At 43.5% G+C, this 16553-nt stretch overlaps 1 long non-coding RNA gene across 1 annotated transcript; it reads right to left on the bottom strand.

Annotated features, from left to right (window-relative positions):
- Positions 1-635: 635 nt before the first annotated feature.
- Positions 636-16016, bottom strand: LOC132387395 (uncharacterized). Its single transcript, XR_009509877.1, has 4 exons — positions 15734-16016; positions 15266-15437; positions 7291-7360; positions 636-1606 (listed from the first exon to the last, which is right to left on the bottom strand). It is a non-coding gene; the product is annotated as an uncharacterized LOC132387395 (long non-coding RNA).
- Between the last annotated feature and the right edge of the window lie 537 nt (positions 16017-16553).

The raw sequence follows: 16553 nt of genomic DNA, 5'->3' as shown, positions 1-16553 counted from the left end.
ATGCTGCCTAGCCTGCTGTGTTCCACCAGCATTTTCTGTGTGTTGTTTTAATATTCAGTAACCCAGGTTACAGGGTCCAAGACCAGGTTCCAGATGGACAGGGTGGTGAAGAGGGGTTTGGAACACTGTCCTTCAGTCAGGGCACCGAATATAGAAGCTGGGAAGAAATGGTGCAGATGCACACCACGTTGGTTTCGCCGCATTTTGCAAATAGTGTTTAGTTCAGGTCGCCCTGCTGTATGACAGACACCAATCACCTGGAAAGAGTGCAGAGGAGATTTACTGGGATGTGACTGGATCTCAAAGGACTGAATTGTGAAAGGTGTTTTGGACAATTTTCCCTGGAATGTCAGAGAATGAGTGCTGGTATTGCAGAGGTGTATTGCAGTGTGGGTCGAATAAAACAGTCTTTCTGCCAGTGTTGGGGAATCAGGAACCGGAAGGCATTGGTGTAAGAGGAGATCTAATAGGAACCTGAAGGGCAACATTTCCAAGCACAGGCTGGACAGCAAATGGAATGAGCTACTGGGGGAGTGGTTGAATGAGGTACATCGAAGCAGTACTCGGACAGGCTAATGGGAAGGAAAGGTTTTGAAGGATATGGGTCAGAAGGTGGGAAATGGGACGGAGGATAACATTGTTCATAATATCGTTGTGAGGCGGTTACAGACCAGAAGCTCAGATGGGAATTTTGGTCAGTGTGGACCATTTGAGCTGAAGACTTGTTTCTGTGCTGTGTGAATCTGACTGTAAACCCTCTTGGTTTAGTTCAATGACATTAAACTTTTCTAAATGACTTGTCATTTCTTCACAGATTATAGACTCCAGTACAGTTACCTACTTTGTTTTCCTTTCTCTTCCACCCTTCAGCAATGGTTTTCAGCTCCACTGGGACCTTTCTGTAACAGTGATTTTTGACAGATTCCAATGTCTCTACTTTCTCTCCAGCCTTCCTGTGAAACCGTCTGGTGCAGGTCGTTGGGAACTGGATATTTTTGCTTTTAGTCCCATTAGTTTATCACCCCTGATGGTGATTGCTACACATTATGGCACAGCATTGAAATGTCACCGTTAGATATCTGTAGGATGTTTGCTGTGTCCCCACTGAAAACACTAATGGAAATTATTGAGTTAACTAATCTGTTTTTCCTTGATATTTTTATCTTTTGTCGCATCATGAGTTACTGGAAAAATCCCGACTGTTTTGTCCACCCTGTCTTTGCCTCTTTGTTTGTTCTCTGAGTTAATATTTACCTTGAACTCTTTTAACCACAGACTGTTGTTTGCTCCCTGTGATTCCTCTGTCTGATCGGGATAAATGTCGGCTCTAACGAACCTTCTCCTTAAACATCTGCCACTGCTCATATTCAGGATCCTTCACCGCAAGAACTCTCTGTAATACCACCTCTTTACACAGATTACAACTGAAATGGCATGTTCCTGGGTAAATAAACTACTGTATGAAACTGTCTCTGACCATTCCACAAATTCCTCTTCCACTGAACCAGTCTGATTATTTTAATCAATAAACAAACAGAAGCAAACACACAGAGAATGTTGGAGGAACTCAGCAACCAGTCGACAGCTCGGGCTGGGAACCTTCATTCTGATTAAAGAGAAAGAGACAAAAGCCAGAATTAGGTGATGGGGGAGGAGTAGAAGGACAAGTGAGTGCGGGAGGGGTCTGGTTTCTGGAGGAACGATTATGTGAAGAGCTGAGTGACAGGCAGAAAAGGCAAAGAGATGAAGAGAAAGGAATCTAACAGGAGAGACGCAGGACCACGGGATTACACAAAAGAGATGGAGAGCCAGACAGAATTGATGAGGAGGTCATGGCGGTGCGTGAGGGGAAGTGAAGGAGTAAAAAGCCACCAGAATGGGGCGGGGGGATCCGAAGGAACGCTGAGGTGGAGTGGGCGGAAGAAGCACAGGATATTCATTTCTTGAATTTGAAGAAATCAATGTTCATGCCGTCGAGATTGGAGGCTACACAATCGGAATATGAGTCGTTGCTCATTCAACATATACTTGGCCTCATCGCAGCAGGAGAGGGGGCCATAGTCAGACATGCTGTTGATGGCCCTCCGCTGGTCAGGTTCGACCATGGATATTGTACCTTCGCGGATGAAAGTCAATATGCAAGTCAGGGTAGTACGATACATAAAGCAAGCTGTTGCCCATGCAGGGGTGAATGCTCTCCACGCAGCTGATGAATCCAGAGCAATGGTCGAGACCGATGCAGTCAGGCACCAGAGGTGTCGCAGAATTAGCGGTGTGTCTCGAAGTAGGGATGACCGTCTCTAATGACATTTGAAATATTTCTGTCACAGCCCAAGCTGTATCTACACTAACTTCCCTCAAGGTCCAAGGGAAAATCCTGTCAGGACCCAAAGGCTTTTGCCATTTTATATTCGTTAAAAGCGCCAGTACTTCCTCTTTTTTACTCATCATAGTTTCCACAACTACCATACTTGTTTCCCTTATCTTACACGATACAATTTACTTCTCCTTATTGAATACCGAAGAAAATAAATTGTTCAAAATCGACCCCATCTCTTTTGGCTCCACATATAGCTGTCCACTCTGATTCTCTAAGGGACCAATTTTCTCCCTTACTATCCTTTTGCTATTGATATAACTGTAGAAACCTTTAGGATTTATTTTCACCATACTTGCCAAAGCAACCTCGTATCTTCTTTTAGCGTTTCTATTTTCTTCCTTAAGAAAATTTATTTATATTCTTTATATTCCTCAAACACGTCATTTACACCATGCTGCCTATATTTATTATAGATCTTTCTCTTTTTCGAAATAATCTTCCAATGTCCCTTGAAAACCATGGCTCTCTCAAACATCTCACACTCTCTCATACCCGGACTCCAGCACCATCAATACTGGTTCAAAAGACCATGTAATGGCCCCCCGTCGATCTCGGCTGCCACAGCAACCCAGGGCATATTCAAAATCCGGACTCCAGCACCATCAATGCTGGTTCCAAAGACCATGGAATGGCCCCGCCGTCGATCTCGGCTGCCACAGCAACCCAGGGCATATTCAAAACCCGGACTCCAGCATCATCAATGCCAGTTCCAACGACCATGGACACCTTCAACGCAATTGCGCAGACCCCAACTGCGACTCCAGCCTTGAACACCAGGCCGGGTCTTCACGTGCAGCGGTTGTGACTCCTGTCTGACCTTCCCCAAGCACCACTCTGCATTCTCCTCTCCCTCAATCCCATCGTCAGCTCCTGGACCCTCAGAGGCTCCACCTTCCTCTCACCCTAATCCTCCCCTCTCCACCGACTTCACCAGCCTCTCCCCTGTGATCTTATCTCTCACCCGTGCCGGGAATTTACCATCCCCTCCGACATTCAACTCCCTGAGGCAGAGTGCTCTGTCCTCAGTAAAGACCTCATCTTTGTGCTCCTTCGCCCACACCTCAGCGAGTTCGACGTACGCCATGATGCTGAACTTTTCTTCCGCCGGCTCCGTCTACGAGCCTAATTCTTCGGCAAGGACTCCCACCCCCACCGATGACCCGTCTTCAACCAAACTCCTCTTCATCAACACCCCGCTCTGGTCTTCTGCCTGCTCTGGATCTCTTTATTGCTAGCTGCTGACGGAACATCAACCATCTGGACTTCCACTTGTTCCACTTCCAACCTCACTTCTTCCGAAAGCTCTGCTCTCCGCTCCAACCCCAAACTCAGTATCAAACCCGCTGATAAGGGGGCGCTGTCGTGGCCTTGTGTACTGACTTCTACATGGCCGAGGCACAGCGACAACTCACTGATACCTCCTCTTACTTACACCTCGATCATGACCCTACTAAGGAGCACCAGGCCACTGTCTCCCACACCATCACCAACCTTGTCAGCTCACGGGAGCTCCCATCCCCTGCCACCAATCTCATAGTTCCCACACCCTGTACTTCCCGTCTCAGCCTCCTGCACAAGATCCACAAATCCACATGCCTGTCCAGGTAGACCTATTGTCTCAGCTTGCTTCTGCCCCACCGGACTCATTTCTGCGTATCCTGACACTGTTTTATCCAACCTTGTTCAATCCCTTCCCACCTATGTTCGTGACACTTCTCATGTTCTGAATTTTTTCAGTGATTTTTAGTTCTATTGCCCCCCACTGCTATATTTTCGCCATAGACGTGCAGTCCCTATATACCTCCATCCCCCACCAAGAAGGTCTTAAAGCTCTCCGATTATTTTTGGATTCCAGACCAAACCAATTCCCGTCTATCACCACTCAACTCCGTCTAGAGGAATTCGTTCTCACTCTCAATAATTTGTCCTTTGGCTCCTGCCACTTCCTCCATACCAAAGGTGCAGCCAGGGGCACCCGCATGGGTCCCATCTACGTCAGCCTTTCTGTTGGCTTTGTGGAGCAGTCCATGTTCCAAGCCTATACGAGTATCTGCCCCCCTCTTTTCCTTCGCTACATCGACGACTGCATTGGTGCTGCTTTCTGCACGCATGCTGAACACGTTGATTTCATTAACTTTCCCTCCAACTTCCATCCTGTTCTCAAATTTACCTGGTCCATTTACGACACCTCCCTCCCCTTTCTTGATCTTCCTGTCTCCATCTCTGGAGACGGCTTATCTACACATATCTTCTATAAGCCGACTGAATCTCACAGCTACCTGGACTATTTGAATTCCCACCATGTTTCTTGCAAAAATGTCATCCCCTCTTCGCAATTCCTGCGTCTCCGCCGCATCTGCTCTCGGGATGAGGCTTTTCATTCCAGGACGAAGGAGATGTCTTCCTTTTTCTATATACCGTCTGGGCAGCATCCAACTTGATGGCATGAACATTGACTTCTCTAACTTTCGTTAATGCCCCTCGCCTTCTTACCCTAGCCCTGATTTAGTTATTTCCCCCCCCCCCGCCACTTTTTGTTCTCTCTCTGTCCATCACGCTGCCTGTTCTCCATCTCACTCTGGTGTTCCTCTCCACCTTTCTTTCTCCCTAGGCCTCCCGTCCCATGTTCCTTTCCCTTCTCCAGCCCTGTATCCCTTTTGCCAATCAGCTCTCTAGCTTTTTGCTTCAACCCACGCGCTCAGGTCTTTTCTTATATTTTTGCATTTCCCCCTCCACCTCCTATTTTCAAATCTCTATCTTTTCTTTCAGTTAGTCCTGACGAATGGTCTCGGCCCGAAACATCGACAATGCTTCTTTCTATACATGCTGCCTGGCCTGCTGCGTTCCACCTTCATCTTGTGTGTGTTTCTCGAATTAGCAGCATCTGCAGATTTCCTTGTGTTTACATTGATTTCTTACAATTTTAAAAGTAAGGTTGCTATTAATTGATAACAAATTATTCAAAGGAAAATGTTCATTCTTATGAAAATTTATTTTATGTCCTGAAAACTGGCAAAAACAGGAGAATGAAGGAAGTACGAAAGGTAATGAAGTCTTAACATTAGAAATTTAAAGCAAAAGGTCATCGGCATAATGCAAAAGTTCTAAAGAAAGGACATATTTGACACAGCTTTGTGGACCAAGAAGCCTGTATTGTGCTGTTGCAATTCTACGTTCTGTATGTTCCTATTCTACCTGTTTCCTCAACACTACATGCCCTTCCACGAATCTTTCTAACATCTGAAACTTGGCAACACAGCCATCTATTCTATCATATAAGTCATTATATACAGCAAAAAAAAAGAAGTGATCCCAACACCGACCACTGTGGAACACCACTGGCCACTGGCAGGTAACCGGAAAAGGAGCATTTTATTCCCAATTGCTGCCTCTTACCAATCAGCCAATGACCTGACCATGTTAATAACATTCTAGTAATATCATGGGCTCTTACTTTTGTAATCAGCCATCTGTGTGGTAACTTGTCAAAGGCCTTCCTGACGTCCAGATAAACAAAATCCGCTGCATCCCATTTATCTATCCTACTTGTATTCTCCTCAAAGAATTCCAACAGGAAGACGTGAATTATTCAACGAGTAAATAAATAGACTAAGCTCAGAGATAGTGCTTAGCCGATGACGAATTATTTTGACACAACTAAAGCATCCATTTATCACTGACTGAAGAGTCGTGGAAGATTGAAGATTGTCACCATCCAGACTTTAGGTGATCCTAACCCTCTGTGCAATTCCCAATCTACAATACAAGGTCAGCAATATTCATTTGTTACTGAAAGCTTGGAGCCATAAAAATGTTATAAAATAAACATTTAACATTGAATCGGATAGAAAACCTGATTCATAAAGGTTTGGATACAGGAGGAAGTGGTTTATGATGAATGTTAAATTGTGTCAATGCTTAAAATAAGGGATAGCAAAAAATAAAGGCCTGAAAGAGGACCACAAGCTTTAGGTTTGGAGGCCATTGTGCCTCAATGACCCTGAGTTCTATGTTGTCTGGAGACAGGGGCTTCCGCTTTGGCTCTCGGCAGTATCAGCCGTACCAAATAGGTCAATAAGTAGAGGCCAGGCTAAGAGAGGTCCACGGGTCTGGGCGTTCAGCCAAGGAATAACAACTCTGACTAGTAAGACCAAACTGCTCCAGAAACAGCAATGAAGAATTATTCTAGATCTGAGTGTAAGGCTTCTCCTCAGTCTCCACGTGGGATGTGTACTGGACTGCACTGAAACCCAAGAGGAAGCTAGTGACATGGTGAAGAAAGCCCTGACCACGGCCAGAGAAGGAAGACATTTATTTCTGCCCTAACTGTCAGTAGTGTAATTGGCAGAAAATATAAATATAATAGTTGCACTTGGACTTTTAGCATTTTTCATTCTCAAATTATAACAGCTCAGAAGTGGTAGTCGGATGCAGCAAATTGAAGTACTTTATTACACAGAAGGAAACAACTCCAATGTCATGATGAACATCCTCTTATCATTAGTCGTGTGCTCTGAATCATTCACCAGGAAATGCTGATGGATATTTGCCATACACACACATACTCATTGCAGAAATCAAAATCATATTTCTGGAGGTGTATTTCCTTAGCATCAGCTTGGCTTACAATTGAGACTGGATACAATTGGAAAGGAAGCTGAAATGTTTTCTCTGGAACACCAGAGACTGAGGCGGGATCAGATAAAAGTTTATAAGATTAAAAGAGGCACAGATAGATTAGACAGGGAGTATCTGTTTCCCGTGGTTGAAATGTCAAATACCAAAGGGCAGGCATCTAGAGTGAGAAGGCATGGGTTCAAGGGGCACATGAGAGGTAGGCTTTTGACTCAGAGAGTTGTGGATGACTGGAATGCATTGTTCTTACGAGCTCTTAACAGATCTTTACTTACCAAACGGTTACCTGCTGTGTTCTGGACAGCTATGTGGGAATATGCATCTCAGACTTTCGCACATATTTTCCTGTGAATTGACAAGAAACAAAGAACAGTGAATTCAGCTTGCAGCTCCGTTATCTCAGACTATTGACTTTGTTGCCCATGGAAGAATTCCACAGCATGCTTTCTGGAGTGCTGTTGCACTGAAAAGGGTTCAGGTATGAGGACAGGTGACAGAAAATAGTTGAGAGAATAACACACCCCAATCCTCATGGAGGGATCAGAAATTAAATGAGGGAGCTAAGTTCCTGGGTGTGAATATATCCGAGGACCTAACCTGGACCCAACATATTTATGCTGTTGTAAAGAAGGTATTTCGGCGGCTATATTTCAATAGAAATTTGAGTAGATTTTGAATGTCAACAAAAACGCTATACTTTCTTGGAAGCTTGACAAAATTTGACATGTTAGCTGAAACATTTACAAATTTCCACAGATGTATGTTAGAGAGTATATTGACTGGTTTTCTCGTGGCCTGATGTGGAAGCATCAATGCCATTGTACGGAAAAGCCTGTCAGTAGTAGTAAATATGGCCCAGTCCGTCATTGGTAAACCAAACCCACTAATCCCTCCTACCTACACCATGTCCAAATCCCTCCATCTTCCTGCATCAGATCACCTCTCAGTCTCTGGAGTTGCAGTGACAACAACTATTTTATTACCCCTCTTGTGATAGTACACACCCTTTAACTGAGGCAGCATCCTGGTAAACATACTCTGCACCCTCTACAGAGCCTCCACATCCTTCCAAGTGTGGGGCCACCAGAACTTTATGCAGTGATCCTGACGTGGCCCAACGAGAGTTTTACCAAGTGGGAACATGAATTTTGAACTCAATACCTCGACAAATAAATGAAAGCATTCTGTAAGCTTCTCTGAAGCAACATATCAACCTGTGTAGCTACATTCAACTAGCAATGAATGGGGATGCCATGATCTCTGCTCAGCAACACTCTAAAAGACCTTGTCCATAACAGCGTTCTGTCTCTTTGCATTTGCCCTGCAGAGTTGCAGTTCCTCACATTTCTCTGGGTCAAATTCCATCTGCCATTTCTCAGCCTATATCTGCAACTGATCTATATTTTGTTGTATTTATTGCCACTCCCTTGTACTATCCACAGCTCCGTCAATCCTGGTATCATCTGCTAATTTACTAACGAATCCATCTACATTTTCATCCAGGACATCTAGAGACATTACAAGCAGCAGAGGTCCCATAATAGATCGCTGTGAAACTCCACTAATCGAAGACCTCCAGCTCCAATGTTTTCCTTCAACCACTCCTCCTGTCTCTTATGCGAAAGCCAGTACTGACTCCAAACAGCCAATTCCCTGCCAACCACATGCATCTGAATTTTCCGGATTACCATCCAAAAAGACTTTGCCCAGCGCCTGAGTAAAATCAATGTAGATACACGCACTGCCTACCCTTATCAAGCTCTATGTAAATAGCTTCTATTTGGATAAACAAGTTTGCCAAGAATAATCAATTGAAGGTGACCATGAACAAACAGGTCCTGACTCAGTGTCGTCAGTTGGGGGTCGTATGTGCGCACTGACCCTGGGATCAATTCCACATATTTAGACATCAAAGTTAACACTATTGCTGCCAGAAGAAGTGAGAAACAAGATACACTTAAACATCATCCATAACATTTCCAATCTGTGGAACCCATTTCCCTGCAATTTAGTGAAAGACTGTCTATAGCCGTAGTTATGTGTCTTGTCAGGACCTCAGTCCGAGCATGATTCAGCTGTACCCTGTCCAATCAAATCATCTCCATTCCTCCCCAAAAGTGGGACCAAAGTATCATGAATATCAGCAATCTTCCTCCAGTCTTTGAGGCACACTTTTAACTCCCTAATCTAATTGATCCTGTAACAAGCGCACGCACTTTACATAACAATGCAGAGTATATTAACCTTTTGATTCTGATTCCTATATTTATTTCTTAGCTGCTTAGCAGTCACTTTTCAGTGGTTATCCTATTTGCTGGACTCACCTGGACCAGGACCACTGATCATTTTTTTTCTCCCACCCCAAATTCCTCCGCAGTTCAGATGTGTTGCCCCAAATCTATTATTTACTTATTTATTGAGATGCAAGATGGAACAAGGACTTCCATCCCCTCAAGCTGCGCCACCTAGTAAACCAAGGTACAAGCTGTGTAAACACAGGACAATTTGTAATGATCAATTCCCAAGCCTATCGGTCTTTGAACCGTGAAAAGAAACTCGATCAGTCGGGAATATCCCAAGCTTTCCACTCAGTGGATGTAAAGAGACTCCGAGCATGATGGGACTGGAATTGTTCTCCAAACTCCGGAACGTCCCAGTCGCCCCACTCTTTGAGAAATGTGAAAGGCAGAAGATAGGAAAGAAGGGGCCAGATAATCAGACTTTAGTGGTAGGGACGATGTTGGAGTTGATTGTAAAGGATGTGGTTTAGGGATTCTGGGAGGCACGAATAGCTTGTCGGAGGCATGGTTTCCTTGAGAAAACCATGCCTGACTAATCTGTTGGAATTCTTTGAAGAAAGAAAAAAATGAGATAGACAAATATGTTGATGTTGTGTCGATATAGATAAGTTGATGTTGTGGACATAGATTTTCAGAAGGCTTTTCACAATCTGCCACACATAAGGCTGTTTAACAAACTATAAACCCATGGTATTATTGAAAAGATACCAGCACGGATTCAAGAAGTGCTGCTTACCAGGAGGAAAAGAGCGGGGAGAATGGGATCCTTTTCTGATTCATTACCTTGACTATTGGTGTTCCTCATGGCTTTGTGTTGTGACCAATTTTTTTTTATTATATGAGAATGATTTGAATGATGGGATTGATGGACCTGATGGAATTGATGGCCTTGTTGCAAAGTTTGCAGACGATACAAAGATAAGTGAATCGGCAGTAGATTTGAAAGAATAGGGAAGATACAGAAGAATTCGACACATTAAGGGAATGGTCAAATAAGTGGCAGATGAATCCAATGTTGAGAGGTTTATGGTTGTAAACTTTGTTAGAAGAAATGAAAGTTTTACTGCTTTCTAAATGGAAATAAAACATAAAAATCTGAAGTGCAAAAGCATTTGGGATTCCTGTGCAGCATTTGAAAACTTAATTTGTTGGTTGATTCTGTGGTCAGGAAGGTAAATGCCGTGTAAAATTTTATTTCAAGAGAATCAGAATATAAAACCGAGGATTGAATGTCTTGTAATATGAAGAGCATTTAGAACATAGAACATGGAAAACTTCCTGCACAATGCAGGTCCTTTGGCCCACAATGGTTTACCGAACATTTTTTTGAATTTTGAATTTACCCCGGATTACACATAGCCCTCTATTTTTTCTAAACTCCATGTTCCATCCCAGGAGTCTCTTCAAATACCCTATTGTATCCTCCTGCACCATTCCACAAACTCATCACTCACTGCTTAAAATACGTACCCCTGACATCTCCTCTGTATCTACTTCCAAACACCTTCAAAATGTGCCCTCACACATTAGCCTTTTCAGCCCTGGGATAAGACCTCTGACTATCTGCACAAACAAAGCCCCTGATCATCTTATACACCTCTATTATGTCACCACCCATCCTTCGTTGCTCTGAGAAGAAAAGGACAAGATCATTCAATCTATTCTCAATGGGCATGCTCCTCACTACCGGGACCATCCTCGTAAATCTCCTCTGCACCCTCTCTGTAGTCTCCACATTCTTCCTTTTGTGCAGCGACCAGAACTGGACACAGTATTCCAAGTGGGGTCTGACAGGGGTACTATATAGCTGCAATATTAACCTCTCGGCTCTTGATCTCAATCCCACAGTTGGTGAAGGCCAATGCACCGTATGTCTCATCAACCACAGTCAACCTGAACAGCAGCTTTGAGTGTCCTATGGACTTGGACCCCAAGATCCCTCTGTTCCTCCACACTGCCAAGAATTTTAATATTAATACTATATTCTGACATCATAATTCACCTACCAAAATGAACCACCTCACATTATCTTTGTTGAACTCCATCTGCCAACTCTCAGCCCAGTTTTGCACCATATCAATGTTCTGCTGTGATATCTGACAGCTTTCCACACTATCCACAACACGCCCAACCTCTGTGACATCAGCAAATTTACTAAATCCTCTTCCACTTCCTCATCTAGACCATTTATAAAAATCAGAATGAGAAGGGAGTCTAGAACAGGTCCCTGAGGCACACCACTGGTCGCCGAACTCTATGCAGAATATGACTCGTTTAAAATCACACTTTTCCATCTGTGGGCAAGCTAGTTCTGGATGCTCAAAGCAATGTCCCTTGGATCCCATGCCTGCTTAGTTTCTCCATAAGCTTTCCATGGGATATCATATGAATTGCATTACTAAAGTCCATATACACTAAATTTTCCGCTCTACCTTAATCAATATATTTAGTTACATCCTCAAAAAATTCAATCAGACTCGTAAGGCACAACCTTCTTTGACAAAGCCATGCTTTTAATTTATAATCATATTATACCTCTCCATATGTTTATAAATTCGACCTCACGGGATCTCTCCACCAAAGTACTAACCATCAACTGAAGTAAGACTCACTGGTCTTCAATTTCCCGGGCTAACTCTGCTTCCTTTGTTGAATAATGGAACAAGATCTGCAACACTCCAATCCTCCGGAACTACTTCTGTCCCCATTCATGAAGCAAATATCATTGCCATGGGCTCCACCCCTCGCCTTCCACAGTCGCCTGTGTTCCATTCACACGTATCCCCCGGCACTCTTTATTGGTCCTATTCTCTCACGTCTTATCCCCTTGCTATTCCTGTCCTTGTAGAATGCCTTGGGGTTTTCCTTTATCCTGCTCATCAATCCTTCACCTGGCCGCTTCTGGCCTCAATCTTCTAGATCTCAATCATTATCTAGTCTTTCGCACCTTTCATGAGCTTTTGCTCTCCTCTTGATTAGAGTTACAACAGCATTTGTACCCCATGGTTCCTGTCCCGTACCATCCTCTCCCTGTCTCATTAGAACACATCTCTTCAGGAATCCACACAAACATCCACTGAACATTTACCACATTTCTGCCATACATTTCCTGATAACATCTGCTCCCAATTCAAGCTTCCACGTTCCTACCGGATAGCATGATATTTCCCCCTACTCTTATTAAACGTTTTCCTAACTTATCTGTTCCTATCTCTCTCCAATGTTATGGTAAAGGAGATAGAATTGTGATTTCTATCTCCAAAATGCTCTACAACTGAGAGACCTGACACCTGACTAGGTTCATTTCCCAATACTCGATCAAGTACAGCCTCTCCTCATGTAGGCTTATCATCATATTTTGGCAAGAAACTTTCCTGAACCCGCCTAACAATGCCACTCCATCTGAACCCCTTGCTCGATGGAGATGCTAATTAACATTTGGGAAATTAAAATCGCCCACTAAGTCAACCCTGTTATTATTGCATCTTTGATGTCCCTGTCATCTGAGTCACAGGGGCAGACTCTGTGTCAGAAGTGCCACCATAGTTGCTTCCCCCATAGACTGTCTCCCCCAACAGTACTCTGCATTGTTTTCAAAGCATTTTCATAGCACCAGACATGTTAGACTGCCACCAACATAATAGTACCCTCACCCCATAACCAACATTTCTACTTCATATCCAAGATCCACAAACCCGCCTGGTTCAATGAATTTCTCCCAGAGCCATGAACAGTGAGATCTCTTCCTAAAGGTAAATGCCTTTTCAAAATACACTTGGCCTCTGTTTGTTAACCCTGATTTTTCCAGAGCCCAATTTATACTCAAAAGTATCAGAGGCAAAGTGGATCTACCTCAGTCTGCACAGGTGAATTTGACTTTCCTCCACTTCTGTAATTTGTGCATTGTTAACCTGCACCGACAAACACACTAGCTCAACAGGTTCAGTAATTCAAGTTCAAGTACAGACAACCAAATAAAGAAATGTTCCTCCAAACCATGGTGCACTCAGAAAACATATACCCACAAAGCACAGCACATAAAACACACCATTGTCACAAATAAATGGCTAAAATAAAATTCACAATACATGCAGTGGGCAGCACGGGTGAATTGTAAAGAGTAAACAGTAAACAATAAACAGCTCACATTGCTCGTGATGAGACCTTGGTGGTGCGAGGATATTTATTAGGTTCTCAGCCTGAGGGAAGAAGCTGTTACCCAGTCTGGCAGTCGTAGACTTGATGCTCCAGCATTTAATTCCTAAAGATTGTGGGTGTCAAAGAGATTGGCGGATGTGTGGTACGAGACCTGAACAAATTCAACTTCGTTATTTCACGAATGCTGCCCTCAAACGTTGTTAACATTCATTCTGTCTTTGTTCCTTGAGCGTGTCCTGTCAACCAGCCAGTCCAGAATTCTTGTTGTCATGGAGAATGGCTGAGAACAGAAGCAGTTCTTGCAGTCTCCATTTCTCTAAGTTCATCTTTCTCCCTCTATGATACGTCAGTCTTCCATCAGCTGAATAACAGAACTGAGCAGCAACAAGATAAGCAAGGCCACATGGTCGACAGGCACCAGTAGAACACACAAAGGGTGAAATATACATTGATCAATTTGTACTTTTTATGACTGCACAGAAAATATATTGGAATACGATGCACTGTTTCGATGTAAGTGAACAATTGGTGAGGTGTAGAAGAGGATATTTTAGGTCCGAATGTAAATGTCTGGGTCAATACGAGTGGCATTCAGATCTGTCACTGAAAGGGTAGCGATGAGCGTACTGGAAATATAGGTGCAGCAGATAAACACCAGTAACATTTTTAAACCTGATGTGGATGTAAGGCAAAGAACACCATGAATCTATCAAGTTCAGACAGTGACCAGCCTCTGATCTCTGCTGGATAGTGGAACAGGTTTAGTAGTCCCACAGGAAACACTGAGATTCTAAAGTGTTTGAGATTATCACTCATCATTCACTCAAAATCTACATTATGCAAGCTGTCCTCTTACTACAATTGTTCTCTGGAGAACCTGCTCAGCATGGCCTACGACAATTCATCTGGGTATGTTCCCATCTTGGCCCACAGACACTTCATAACGCCAGTCCATGGGGTTAATTCAGTATTAAGCCCGAAAGCTGAGTGCTGCTTACTATATATAAAGTCACACTCGATAACGGAGTCAGCTCACAGGGGAGCTGGAAGCACCAGTGACAGTAGATCAGTTTGACAATTGATCCTCTGCACTGGTTTGCCAGCTGACTGCACATCAGCTGGACTCGAAGAGCACAGGGCCAGTTCCAGAGCGAGCTGCTGCTCTGCTGACATCGGCAATCAGTGAGGAGCTTTTTCCACAAACTCAGTGTTAAAGATTCATCGGCTGAAAACACATGTCCACTATTACAAAAAGAAAATAATCTGAACTACTTAATAAAATAGATTTGGAGAAATATACTGCACAGAAAACAGGCACTTCAGCCAAACACATCCACTCTGAGCAAGTTACCTGAATGAGCTTCTTATTTGCCCTCAATGACCCTCTAAACCTTTCTAATCAATGCACATGTCCAAATGTCTTCTAAATGGTATAAACATGTCTATTAACTTAGTTTGTACTTAGTAAATCTGAGATGAATTTAGCCAGGGGATTTCCCAGCTTGTGAACTGGGAAGATCTGTGGAATGTCACTCTCTCTTTTTGGACTCTATGGAAAGTCTATGGTGGAGCACAGGGGCCGTCGGCTGAGTCCAATGCAGGATTTACAGTTGTCCAGTTATGGGGATTTCCCTCCACGGATACGTATTAGTCGCAATTAGAGATCAGACTTGACATCTGTTGCACAAAGACCAGCTCGTTCAATTCATACAAAGTCTGCAGGGTAACATAGTATTCCTCAGCTGACGAGAAATAAATCTCAATAATTTATTCACGATGCCCGATGACCTACCTTTTTCCCTTCAGGAGCTGGGGTTTGGATTCAAAGATATTAAGTGGTGTAAAGTGCTGACCACTGATTTGCTACGTGGAAGTGGGTGAGATGCTTCTGCATTGACAGAAAAGCTGATGTCATCCTGTTACATATTCCGGCAACAATGAATATATGAGTTCGGCAAGGGGTTCTGTATAACAAATAACACGTTTATTAAACACAGAAAACAAACCCCCCAAAAGTAACCAAACACTAACGTAACCGGAAACAGCTGTTGTGCGGCAGCTCAAACAGTCCTTAAAGCGATATTGCAAAAACAGTTCTTTAAAGTAGTATTGCCAAAAGTTCGATATGCTCACAGTTCAGCTAAAAGGAGAGACTTTATAAGACTATTTAAATTTTCTTTCACGTCGCTTCACTTCGATACCCGATGTCGAACTTCTCCCACGACGAATTTACAAAACGGAACGGCTTAAAGGCACTGACCTTTCCTTTATCGCACTGTCCTCAATCTCCTGCTTTCCCGCAGAGATTAACACGTGAACAGTCCACGAAATCCTTTCGAATAAGGATTAAATAAGGTCGAACCCGTTTCACCGTCGAAGTAGATCCTCCTCGATCTTCGATCTTCACTCTCCACTGATTTCGGAACTAGCAGTATTTCAAGAACCTGCTGGCAATGATCTTTTAAACTTTTGGCATTTGATAAAACTTCACCCTTCAGCTAAACTGCGTCATCCCATTAAATCACGCAGTGGCATGAAATCAACTTGACAAATCCAGCCACGAGCTGTCCCTCCTCACAGGGTGGAGTCTTCCTTTTATAACCAGTTAAAAAAAAAAACTGTCACATGATCTCTACTGGTGGGAAACTGACGTTCTTTCACCATCACAAGACCATTACCTCAAGTCCAGTACAGCTTCAACCCCTGTCAAGTGACAAGGGCACCACTGTCATGTCACGAGTACGTAACCATCCATTCAGGGAATATACTGTTTTTAACTTTCCATTTGTTTTACAGTACCCAGTGAAAAGCATCCACTTCATGTGACAGAAGCCATAACAGATCATAAGTCTGTTGGTTATTCAAACTCTATCTGGAGACCTAATAGAGAAATCCCATCCTTACCCATTCTGGTTTTTCTTCACTCTCATCCCTACATCTAGACTCCTGACTCTTATCTGCCTCCTGACAAGCCTTTTGATAGTATCAAGTCTCCAGGAGCTTGTCAGGACGGGGACAGGATTGGACCCAAATGCAGAACGCAGGCACTGAAGTACTAGGGGTAGGACAGGATGGGGATG

Source organism: Hypanus sabinus, unplaced genomic scaffold, assembly GCF_030144855.1.
Source record: "Hypanus sabinus isolate sHypSab1 unplaced genomic scaffold, sHypSab1.hap1 scaffold_1807, whole genome shotgun sequence".
Lineage (NCBI taxonomy): Eukaryota > Metazoa > Chordata > Chondrichthyes > Myliobatiformes > Dasyatidae > Hypanus > Hypanus sabinus.
The sequence above is the reverse complement of the archived record's forward strand: the minus strand, read 5'-3'. Positions and strand labels throughout refer to the sequence as shown.